A 12,457-nucleotide genomic window follows, 5' to 3' on the forward strand; every position below is an offset into this window, starting at 1 on the left:
GGAGGAGGACTGATGGAGCTCCTTGGCAAAGGAAAGTCTGGTTATAATGGGATATTTGTTTTCCCCTGCCTGAGAACAGAACTCCTTTCTTATGTCAAGGAATTCTCATTGTGTAAATGAAGGCAGAGTCTTCTCCAACCGACAGAAGCCAATAAGTCAGATGTTTGCCTTTATAGCTTCCATTGCGGGTATGAAATGGGCAGTGTGATCAAGACTTGACCAATCAGAGTTTGGGTTACAAAGAAGCTGGGACTGCGGAGAGTCCTCTTGGGGAGGGTAGGTGAGAATAGTGTTGAGACAGTGCCCATGGCCAGATATCTGTGGTGAAAGCTGGGCATCCAGTGTCCTCATTAGACTGGCTCAGTAGTACCTAGTCTCACGTGACTGGGTCTCCCTCATTCCTGGCCATTTCTAGAAACTTCCTGATGATTCTTGAACTTCCCATTACCCTTTTAATAAATTCTGTTTCTACTATCATCAGTCAGATGATAGCTGGTTAGTATCGCTTACACAATGGTGCTCACTGGAATTAGACCAGATCATTTCTAGGCTGGAGTTTGCTCTGGGGGATGCTGGGTGGGGGGCAGGGGTCTCTGCTGTGGTCCACGTGATCTCGCCATATTGGGACCCCTTGTCCCAGCCCCACTGACCTCTTTCCCCCTGTTGCAGTCTCACCATTTCCTCTCCCTCAAACTCAGCAAATCTCCAGAATTGGGAGGTTGGAAACCCCGCTCTGACTTGTCAAGGCTTTTTCTATACCCTGAGTCCCCTCTCCAGGGTTTTGGAACTCAGAAAGTCCTTTCCCTATTTTTTTTTTGCTGAAATAGCTCTTTCTTGAGCAATGTATGTCTCAAAGTCAAAGTTGGGTGGAAAAGGGGTCACAGTGTGAAAAGGAAATGGAAATATACTAGTATCTAGATTTGTTTTTAATGTTTTTTTATGGGGGTAGGTAATTAGGTTTATTTATTTAATAGAGGTACTGGGAATTGAACCCAGCAATTCATGCATGTTAAGCATACACTCTACCAATGAGCTATACCCTCCTCCCCCATACTGGTAATATATCAGAATATTATCCCATATGCTAGGATGACCAACCATCCCAGTTTGCCTAGCTGGAGGTTTTCTTGGGAGATGTGACTTTTGGTGCTAAAACAAGGAAAGTTTTGTGTAAACAAAGATGAGTTAGTCACCCTACACTTTAGTATTACTACTGCTACTACTAATCCTATTTTGCTATACAGTTTTATACATCTTACTAAAGAGAGAATCAAGACCAGAGCCTCATCAACAGGGCCTTATCAAAGTTTTTCTCTTCCTGATAAGAGAAAAAATTCTCAAGATTATTTTAATTTTCATTTCCTTTAATATGAGTGGGCAGAGCATCTTTTCATGTCTAAAAGCCATGTTTTCTATACCCTTTCTCTGAACTACCTGTTCATACCCCTTTAAATCTATCTTTTTATTTTTAATTATAAAACAATAAAGTCATTGTTATTTTAAACATGATGGATTAAAATTCTTTTTTCATTGAAGTACAGTCAGTTACAATAAACATAGTGGATTGATAACATGTGTTTATTTCCCCTACCTCTCAAATCCTGCTAATAAGACAGTAAGGAATAAAAAAAGTATCAGCCCACAGTGAAAGTAGAACAGGAGGAAGACACAAGCAGTCCAGACACTGCTTTTGGCAAACTTTTGGCAGACAGAGACAGAAGGGGGAGTAGTAACTGACTTAACAGGAGGAAGAAGTTACAACCTAACATCTACAGAGGGGTATACCGATGACTGAAAGGTCAGCCCAGAATCCTTCCACAGAAGAAATGGATGCTAAAGTTGAAGAAATCTCCCAGAGAGTAGAACAAAAAAGCTGAAAAGAGGAAAAATAAGAGAAAAACAATGAGAAAATTAGCTCAGTCCGTGAAATACAACTTCTCAAAAAAGTTCAAGACAGAAAGGTTTATTGACCATAAAGAAAAAAAAATTAACAATAGCTACAAAGAAAACTAGTGAAAATGAAAAAAGAAAGAAAGAAAGAAACGAGGAAATTATTGTCCTTAAAAAATACCAGAAGCTGTGGAAAAAATAAAATATAAATACAGCAAAACAGAAGCATAAACACACATAATTTGGTTCAGTAGAAAACAATATTTGTAGTCATTATAGGGTAAACATGATTCATGGACTTAACTATATTGAATAATGCTGTGTAGGAAAGTAGGATGGGTTAATGGGTGAAGGGAAATATGTTAGGATGCAAAGGATGATTCAGAGTTAGGTAAGTTATTGCGAGCTAACTGCTGTAACAAAAAGCCTCCTCTTCTCAATAGCAGAATCCAATAAAAGTTTATTTTCTTGTCCAGTTTGGACAGCTGCCCTCTAAGAGATGTCTCATTGATCCAGATTCCTTCCATTTTGCACATCAGCCATCTCCTAGGAACTTTAAAGTCCTTGAAAGACCTTCATGTTAGCGGGGAGGGTATAGCGCAGTGGTAGAGTGCAGGCTTAGCATGCATGAGGTCCCAGTTCAATCCCTAGTAACTCCATTAAAAAAATAATTAAATAAATAAACCTAATCCCCCCCCCACACACAAAAACTAAAAAATAATGTGTTAAGAACTTCATGTTAAAACAGAGAAAGTATGAACAATTGTATGGGAGGTTTTCATGGGCCAGTCCTGAGAATATTATACATCATATTCAATTGGTCTGAACTACAGAGAAGGCTGGGAAATGTAGTCTAGTTGTGTGTTCAGGAGCCAGGAAAAAATGTAGGGGGAGTAATTAGCAGTATCATCCATACTGGCAAAAGTAGGGTGTGGGGTGGGGAAGAGCATCCCAGGTACCTACTATGGATCAAGCATGGTTTTAGGCAGATATAACAGTGAATAAAGGGAGCCTGCTCTCAGGAGCTTCCGCATAGTGAGTATCAGCAGCTATAAGTTCCTGGTGGGAAGGAGGTATGAAACCTGTCCTTCCAGGCCAGTGTGGCTGGAACAGAGCTTTATCGATTTTGTTGAACGTAGAAAGGGCTTTGGATTTGATTTTAAAAGCATCGGGAGTCCATTAAATGGTGTTAAGCAGAATGTGACATGAACTGTTTTATGATTTAAAATGATCACTTTGGCCATCTTGTAGAAAATAGATTGGCAGGTCAGGGCTGGACAAAAGAGTAGCAGAGACTAGGTATGGCAGGCAGGCTAGAGATGAGGAGAACTCCGCCTGGCCTGGTGTGGTGGCACTGAAGATGGAGAAAGGCTGATAGACAGGAGAAATATGTGAGAGGTACACTAAGGGACATGTTGACTGATTGGATGGGGGTGGTGAAGGAGAGGAGACAAGAATGATTCCTAACTTTTTGGCTTGAGTGACCAGGTAGACCCTAAATGGAAACTACCTCAGTAGAAGTTTGAGACATGTCAGACAATGGATGTGAAAGCCTTTAAGAAAGATCAAATGTTGTGACTAAGACAGTGCGTTCCATTTCAGAGGTGGGTAAACTGAGGCACAAGATACTAGCAGGTGGAGTCAGACCATGTCGCGCTCGTCTCCCACCCCTTAAATGGATGAAAGGACCGAAAGGTGTTGGGTTCCTACTAAGCTCCAGTACCGGGCCCGGCCCCGCCCCGCCCACCAATCTCTCCATGTCCGTCGCTCGTGTCCCAATAAAGTTATTGAAATTGACACTGGTTGCTAAGGAAGTGGGTCGCCGAGCCGGGTTGCTAAGGAAGTGAGCGGCTGCTGTCTCTCCCCATCCGGGGCAGCTGGGAATGGCTGAGCCCACGGTTTGCCGCCGCCCCCGCCGCCGCTGCCGCCGCCGCCCGCTTTCTGCTCGGGGTGCAGGTGAGTCAAGGAAGAGCTAGGGCGACCGCCGGGCAGGGCCAATCCTCCCGCCGCCTGGGATCTTCCCGAAGGCCGGCGGCGGCACCGCCGACTGGCTTTGCTGCTCTGGGAGCGATAGCATCCTTTGCCCTGCCTCCCCGGCATCTACCGGCCGTCCGGGCGGCTTCTCACCTCCTGTCCCGGGCGAAGGTGCGGCCCGACCCCCTAGACCCAGCCGTGAGGGTCGGGGTCAGGGGCCCAGCTCGGGAAGTAGTCGGGGAAGCGAAAGCCTGGGGTCCGAACCTTGGCGCTGCCCCTTGCTCGCTGTGTGACCTTGGGCAAGTCCCTTCCCCTATTGGCCTCAGTAGACCTGTTTGCTCATTGGGGTCCTAACATTTGCTGCTCAGAGTGGTTAAGATGATGAGATGTGTGTGTTGAAAGTGCCCTAAATGAGGAGAGTTCCACACTAGCGTGGGGGCCAAGAGTCTACCTTGAAGTCTGAGTGTCTGGATTTGAGACCCTGCATCTTCATTAAGTAACTGTATGGCCTTGGGCAAGTGAATCTCTCTGAGCCTTCTTTTCTTTATCTGTAAAATGGTTAACAAATCATTGTGGGAATCTAGTAAGTCGGATATGTCAAGTAGATTGGCACATAATAAGTTCTGAACAAGCTATTATGAGGCATGTGGGGTGGTTTGGGGAAGGCTTCCTGGAAGAGATGACTTTGAGATAGGTAGGTTTTGGATGTATAGCGCACCAGCTCATATGGGTGTTCCTCCTTCTGTTGTCATCTCCCCATCATCAGTTTTACACCTCCCTTCTGCTCAGAGCAAGGGAGGGAGGTGGTGCGGCCTTCTGCAAGTGGCCCTAGTAGGGGAAACCCCGAGGTCAAGTCCTTGTAGATGGTTGAGGTTATGGTTTTCTTTTCTACTTTTTGACCCTTCCAGAAGAAAAAGAGTATCTTTGTGTCTTCTGAGAAGTGCTTAAACAGTAACAGCTATTTACAAGTGTGGTTGGCCCTTGAACAACACGGGTTTGAACTGCCTGGGTCCACTTATACATGGATTTTTTTCAATGAAGAGATGTACTTCACCTTTATATCTAAGTGGCTTGAGAATCCATGGGTTTTGGTATCCATAGGGCTCCTGGAACCAATCCCCCACAAATACCGAGGGTCGACTGTGTATGATTAAGAAGCACTTTTCAGGTATATTATCTCATTTATTCTTCACATAGACTTTGCCAGGTAGGTGGTGCTGTCATCACCATTTCGAAGATGAGGCAACTGAGGCTAAGAAAAGTGAATGACTTGCCTAAGAATCTTATGCCTATTAAGTGATGGAGCTGGACATGATTCCAGGTAAATCCTGTATTTTCTCCCCTGATGTCTCTGATTTCTCAGTGGTAACTGTTCCAAAGCCACAGGGTATTCTTTTGTTACTTCTCATTATGGCTGGAGGCTTTTCTTCTACTGGCAAAGAAACAAGATCTTACATAAAGCTTCCTTTAAATAGATACTGTCCAAAGTGTGTACCTCAAAAAAGAGCTGGAATGTTCAAAAGGGCTTCTCTGTCTCCCAGCCCCCTCCTCTTTAAACTGCGGAGAGTAGGCTAGTAGGCCCTTTCGGTGCTATTGTGCAATTCCGATTGCATGCTAGTGGTCTCAGGCATGAAATCAGTCTGCCTGGGTTCAAATCTTGGCTCTGCCACTTCCAAGCTGCGTGCCACTGAGCAGTTTACTTTACCTGTTTGTGCTACAGTTTTGTCATCTGTAAAAGGGGGACAATAATAGTATCCACCATGTATGGCTGTTTTGTAAGGATTCATTTGTGCCTAATACATGTAAAGTGCCTGGCGTGTTTGGTAAACATGAGCTAGTGTTATTTGGGTTTCACATAGCACCTGTATTATACCTTACATTCTGTTTATGGTTGGTGAATGAATAAAGTATGTGCTGGTGATACCAGGTCTGTCAACCTCGCAGGGCCACTGCATGCATGAAACAGTAACTGTCATGGTGTTATGCAGATGTCAGTCTTAGGGGAGTGAGTTGCAAAGAAAGATGAAAGCTTGTGGTAGGATGCTGGGTTGGTCGCCCAACTCCCAGTTCAGTAAATGTTTACTGACCCCCTTTATGCCAAGCACAGTGGAGCATGTGGAGATCAGCCCCAGCTCCATATTCTTCAAGGAGCTCAGAGCTTAATTTGCATATTACTAGCATTTGAAGTGAATTTGACTTCCTTAAAGGAATTTATAGCTTGTGCTTGCCCCTCCTCAGAGTAAAGCCTCGGATTCGCATGTCTTCTTTGGTGTCCCTAGGCTTCTATTGGGTGCCTAGGCTAGAAGCCTGGGCTTCCTCTCTAAGCCCTTTCATCCCCTGATTTATGAGTCCTTGAGAAAGAGCTTCTCTTGTGCTGGTTAATAATACAGTGCTCTCTTTATGGTGCCTAATGGTTTACAAAAATGCTTAAATGTGCCTTGACTCATTTGGTCTGTCAGTAACCCTGCTAGGAAGGAAAGGTGCATATTGAGAGTCCCATTTTACAGGCCAGGGACCCGAGGTAAGAGGTGCCATGCTGCTAGTAAGTGGCCCATGTTGGCATCCATGTCTTCCAACTCCAAGTTCAGTGCTCTCGCCCCTACTGCCTCAGTTTCATTCATTCAGCATTTGCTGACCACTTAGTATGTGTCAGGCCCAGTTCTGGCCCAGGGATGAGATGGTGGAGGGGTACATAAGGGCCTTGCTCTCACACAGCTTATGTTCTCGTGGCAGCAACAGCAAAATAAACAAGCACATGGACAGATCATTTAGAAGGAAATAAGTGCTGTGAAAACAATCAGACGGGGATGTCATGGAGAGGAACTTCTCCAGAGGATTGGGGGTGCTGCTACTTTATTTGGGTGGTCAGGGAAGGCCTCGCTGAGGCTGTCACATTTGTGCTGAGGTTTGCTGCCAGGAGTGGTTTCAAGGGGCCAACCGCTTGAAAATGTGGCAGAAGGAGCAGCAAGAGGAACGGCTGTGAGGCGACAATGGGCTTGGTCAGTTCTGGGAACTGGAAGAGGGCTCAGGGAGGCAGGTGGGCTGGGGCTGGGGCGGGGAGAATGGGGAGGTGGGCCAGTGGGGGCTGCAGGGGAGGCCTTGGGTCATACAGGACCTGGGATAAGTAGTTGGGATTTTATTCTAAAAGCAATGGGAAGGCATTGAAGGCTTTAAGATGGGGGGGCAGGGGTGACATGATCTATTTTTTGTTTTTTTTTTTAAAATCACTTTGGCCCCTATGTGGCCAGTGCATTTTGAGGCGTGTGAGAATGGCAGCCAGGAGAGGAGTTAGAAGGCTAGGTGACGGGTGAGGGTGGCTCTCCAGGCTGGTGACAGTGGAGGCAGCACAAGAGGATGGATTAGGGGTTATGGTGGAGGTGGAGCCGGCAGGATCGGGGTTGAGAGGAAGAGCCAGAATCAGAGAGGACTCCTGGGTTTTTGGCCTCAGCAATTAGGTCGATGGTGGTGGTGCCATCTGCCTCTAAAATGATGAGAGAACGTTTGGTAAGGTGCCCTGTGAGGAAGAACTAGCTGCGGTTCCCTCTGAACCCTTTGAGGAGAGGCACAAGGTGTAAACGTCATACCTTATGGTCCCTGGGGAGGAGATCCCAGCTTGTGCTGCAGGAGGTCAGCCAGGTGCATCTCCTTTAAGCCTCCACCTTGGACACCCATAAGCCTGGCTTTTCTTGAAGTCTGACTCTTTGCCAGCTTGTAGACTGGCAGGTGTGGGCTTTGCTGGAGCAGTGCCCATCTGCCTCTTGCTGTTGGTGTTGTTCTCCTGACTTGAGATCTTGGCTGCTGAAGGCTGGAAGGAGGCTGGCCAGCTCTGGGAGAGAGAATGGAGTCACTTGTGAAGCTTAGTGCCTCAGATGGCCACCTTGTCCCTGCCAAAGTGTTTCTTACTTGGCCATCAAATGACATTTCTAAAGTTTCAGAGTTGTTGATTTGGGAATCCCTTGAGATGCTGTTGTGTTCTGCTCAAATTCCTAGAGAATCCTTGAATGGAGGATCTCTTCAGAGTGAGGGAAGTCAAGCCTTCATCTCATATATGCTAATAATTGCACCTGTAAATTTAGACTTCGCAATGCTGAAAATTCAACATTGTGAATAGTAAGGCTAATAATCCTACCACCTCTACTTGCCTAGCTTTGTTTGCAGGTGAGAATGTTCTTTCCTGTGCATCCTCACTGACTGATGTTCAGTCAGGTAAGATCATGCGGAGTATGTATTACCCCTGGTTTACAGGTGATGCATTGAGCTACAGATAGGTCATTCATTTTTGTGAATAGTATTAAGCACCTGGTAAGTGTTGGGCTAGGTAGATCCTTGTTGCTCAAAGTGTGTTTTGTATGACAGAGGCACCCATGTGCCCTGTGAGCTTGTTAGAAATGCAGAATCTAAATCTAGATATAATAAACCAGTTTGCATTTTATCAAGACTCCTGGGTGTTTCCTGTGTACATTAAAGCTTGAGATGTACTCATTTGGTAACAAGCAGCAAAACCAGGACTTGTCAAAGATAATGATAATTAAAGTACAGGCTTACCTCGTTTTATCGCGCTTCACAGATACTGCATTTTTGACAATTTGAAGGTTTGTGGCAACTCTGTGTTGTTAGATGATGGTTAACTTTTTTTTAGCAATGAAGTATTTTTTAATTAAGGTATAGATATTGTTTCTTTAGACAGCATAATCTTGCACACTTAATAGAGTACAGTAAAGTGGAAACATTACTTTATATGCCCTGGGCATCCAAAAAATTCATGTGACTTGCTTTATTGCAAGTTGTGCTTTATTGTGGTGGTCTCGAACTAAAGCTGCAGTATCTCCAAAGTCTGTCTGTAATGGGACCTGCTAACGTTTATTGAACCAAACACTGTTCTCAGCGCTTTACACATGTTGTCTCATTTAATCCTCACAGCACCCCTCCCTGTCACATGAGTACTGTTATGAATCCTACTTCCTCGAAGAGCAAAGTTGAGGCACAGACAAGTCAAATAACTTCCCCAGGTCTGGGGACTCCAAGTCCATTGCTCTTCCTACCACTCTCTTGGTCACGTGTTTTTCAGGCAGGCAGTACATCCCTGATGTCTTGACAAAGGCCTTTCCTTCTTTTCTGTACCTGGGTAACTAACTTTAAATGCTGATGAAAAAAGTGACTTCATGGAATGTTTGAAGGAGTCAGGGGAAAACCCTTGAGGTATTTCATCATAACTCCGGGTGTCAGTTACTTGGCTGAGAGGCAGTGCACAGATACCAAGTTTGTGAGATAGGCTGCCTCTCACCCTTCTTTGCTGTAAGTTAGGGCTAACACATCTGAAGCAGGTAGGAGCTCCAAGCTTGTATTCTGAGTCATTCAGCCCTGAGCTGTTTCTTCATGCTGGTGATAGTGTCTCCTCCGGTGAGGAGAGGGTGGCTAAAGCCCTGAGCCACCTGCTGACTCATTGCAAAAGTTTCAGTTTTGTAGTGCCTCAGCCTCCCCTGCCTGCCGGGTGGGCTCATTATTTTCCTTACAGTATCTCCTTATCTCCAAAGAGTCTGAGAAAGATTTCTCGGTCAAGGCCTATGCTGTCCCAGGAAATTCTGATGTGAAAAGGCAGTGGGATCTGGGTGGAGGCATGAATTCCAAGAACAATTCTGCCACTTCCTGTGTGACCTGCCGCAAGTAACTCAGCCTCTCTGGCCCTCAGTGTCTATATAGGCAAAATAAGGACATGGGATAGTCTTCCAAGGCTCTTCCAGCCCTGCCTGAAAGACTGAGCTTTGAGTTGGGTAAATTTTTCTCTGCCTTGGTGACTTCATACTGGGCTTTCTCCCAGACCTTCTGGGGTGGGGCTTTTAGAGCATATTTCTTGGCAGTCGGAGATCATTACAATCAGCTTATTTTATCAGCATCACACATCTGCACTGCAGCTTGGGATGTTCTTGTTTAAGGCTTAGTTGATCCTGGTGACACAACATGCCTCCTCACTTTGTCACACTGATCGCAGATGCCGAGCTCCTCACACACAGGCAGGTCTATCTTTAGTATGCTGACTTATTTAAATCATAGTTTGCATTAGAGAGGACCAGTGATAATTGCGGTGGGTGTGGTTTTATTTTTACAGTTTTTGGCAAGATGTTTGCAGCACTTGCATTTTGTTATATTTGAACATAGTGTGTAAATGGAAGTGGGTCCAAGTGAAATAGAGATTGTAATAGATTCCTGGGAGTTGAAACTTGACTTACTGTTACCCATTGTGGGGTCTGTAACATCACTTACAGCAGTGGTTTTAGGAAAGCTTGCTTTGGAGCTTTTGTGTGTGAAATAAACAGAAACTAAGTCTCACAGCCCCACCTCCAGCAGCTTAATGGAGTGCAGTCATCATTACTTCATAACACATTTCAATAACCTAAGCAAAAAAAATCTAGCTAGTAAACCATAAAAGATTCCATCCAGGTAAGATAAATGTCAACTGAAGTTACTTAAGATAACCACAGAAGATAGTTCTTGGTGGAAATAGTTACCGGTTTTGCAAGATCTACAATAGCAAGTCAGATTCTAGTCTAAGAAATATATAGTGTTTTTCCTTCCTTATTTCTTCAATTGCCAGCATTTTTTAATAGAATTTTTTTCCTGATTATAAAAATAATAAATTTTCCATTGAGGAAAAATGAGGAAAATCCTAAAAAAGATTAAATAAGATTTACTACCCAGAAATAACTCTGTTAACATCTTATTGTCCACAGGTATATTCCTAAATATATTTTATCTCATGGATGTGCATTTCTTACCCATCTTCCCTATCACTGTCGTTTAGGCTGGCTTCAATATTTAAATGCTATAAATGGTGCTACCCAGAACGTCTTGAAGATTATCTTTGTGTAAACTTTTGTCTACATTTCTGATGATTTCTTTAAACTAAATCTTTTCATTGTTAAAAATTTTAAATGATAAAGGCAGCCTCCTTGTTTTTAACAAGGTGGTGTCTAAATAGAGTTAAAAGGCAGACATTCTTACACTTTGATGGGGAGGGATTACCTGTCAAAATGGTATTCTAAGTCAGTTTCAGCTTTCTTGTCCACTTGGAGATATACTTTGAGTGCATCTGTCTAAAAATGTATCTCCCATTTTGCATTTGGAAATGTTCACTTAACATCTCATAATCATTTTTCCATGTTTCCAGGTTTAGTAATTATGAACTAGTAAACTTTCCCCAGCATTGGGCACTGAAGTTGTTTCTGGCTTTTTATAGTCACATATAGTGCTGTAGAGAACATCTTTGCTTTCCTTTCAGCCTCGTAAGAGAACAATTCTAAACCAATAGTTTGGAGAAGGTTAGGACTTTAAAAACTTCTAAAGGAGAAGCGTACGTTTTCCTTCTTAAAATTTGATTAGGATCTTCTAAAAGTATCTTTAAAAAAGCTTTATTGAGATATAATTCACAAACCATTAAGTATCTTTTAATAGTATTTGTCAGCCTCCTTTTCTGCTTCTCCTTCATCTGTTTTTCTTTTTGATACAGAATTCCCTGTGAGTAGGACCCAGAACATGAGCCTTAAGCATTGAAACCCTTCATTCTCTGAACAGACTCTTGGCTGGTGACGTTAACCAGAAGTACTGTGCGTACATTACCAGTTTCGTGCGCTGTATGAGCTGTGGGAGTGAGCATATCATTCTGGAATTGGACACTGGACCATGACAGTTCTGGTGGGCTTTTGGAGAAGGATTTTAAAAATGTATTTAACCCATCATATTACTACAACAAATGCTGTGGTTGATAGGAAATTCTGCTTGATCAGCTTTGGGAACTGTTTACCATAAAGGTAGCATATGTAGGTAGCTTCTTCAACATTAATGTACACCTGCATCACCAGGGATCTTGATAAAATGGGACTCTGATTTGGGGGATCTAGATGGGGTTAGATTCTCGGGCTAAACCAGGTGGAACAGGAGAAGATTGTAGGGGACACTCAAACACAGATTCTAAGATATGTTGAATAACATGGTGAGAGTTACTCCCTTTGAAACCTTTTTGGTTCTTCCATGTCAAGGAGAGTGGTTCTAGTCTTTCCTAACACTTGCTAAGCTTGCTCTCTAAGCAAGAGAGATGGGGCCTCAGGCCTTAGGTAAGCTACAGTATCTAGTTCCAATTTAGTAATATTGTTATGTATCCTTTTATTTATTTTCTCAGTTACTTGCTGTTTACAACAAGTGATACTGGTTTTCCATTCATAGTGATATAAAAGTTTCTTTTAAAGATAACTTTGTGTTAAAGTAGATTTAAAGCAAACTCTTAACTAAGTAACAGTAGAGGTGGTGTATAGAGAGGGCAAAAACTGTGAAGAGACGATCAGATGACTGACATTTCAGACTTGTTGGTGTGGGAAAAAAGACCATGAACTTTGGAGCCAGGTAGACCTGGTTTCTGCTTACTTTGCCACTGATTAACTCAGTGAGCCATGTCGCTTCTCTCTCCAAGTCTCAGGTTTTTTCTCCTGTAAATTGTGTCAGGGCAGAAGCAGCTCCTGGGGCCGGCACTGTAACCTGCCCTTCTCTAATACCCACAGCCCCAAGTAGCTGGGTATTTGTGGAAGTCAGAGGAGGATATAGG

At 43.7% G+C, this 12,457-nt stretch overlaps 1 protein-coding gene across 2 annotated transcripts in view; it reads left to right on the plus strand.

The window, feature by feature from the left end:
- The first annotated feature begins 3,706 nt into the window (after positions 1–3,706).
- The window catches only part of KIF3B (kinesin family member 3B), a 34,466-nt gene continuing 25,715 nt past the window's right edge, over positions 3,707–12,457 (plus strand). The window contains exons 1-2 of one of the 2 annotated variants that reach the window (XM_032462097.1): positions 3,736–3,846; positions 5,062–5,185. The gene's annotated coding sequence lies outside the window, so the exon portion shown is untranslated. Of the gene's footprint in view, positions 3,847–5,061; positions 5,186–12,457 lie in introns of both variants that reach the window. The other variant, XM_032462096.1, reaches the window with a different exon arrangement.

Source organism: Camelus ferus, chromosome 19, assembly GCF_009834535.1.
Source record: "Camelus ferus isolate YT-003-E chromosome 19, BCGSAC_Cfer_1.0, whole genome shotgun sequence".
In the NCBI taxonomy this organism is placed as follows: Eukaryota; Metazoa; Chordata; class Mammalia; order Artiodactyla; family Camelidae; genus Camelus; species Camelus ferus.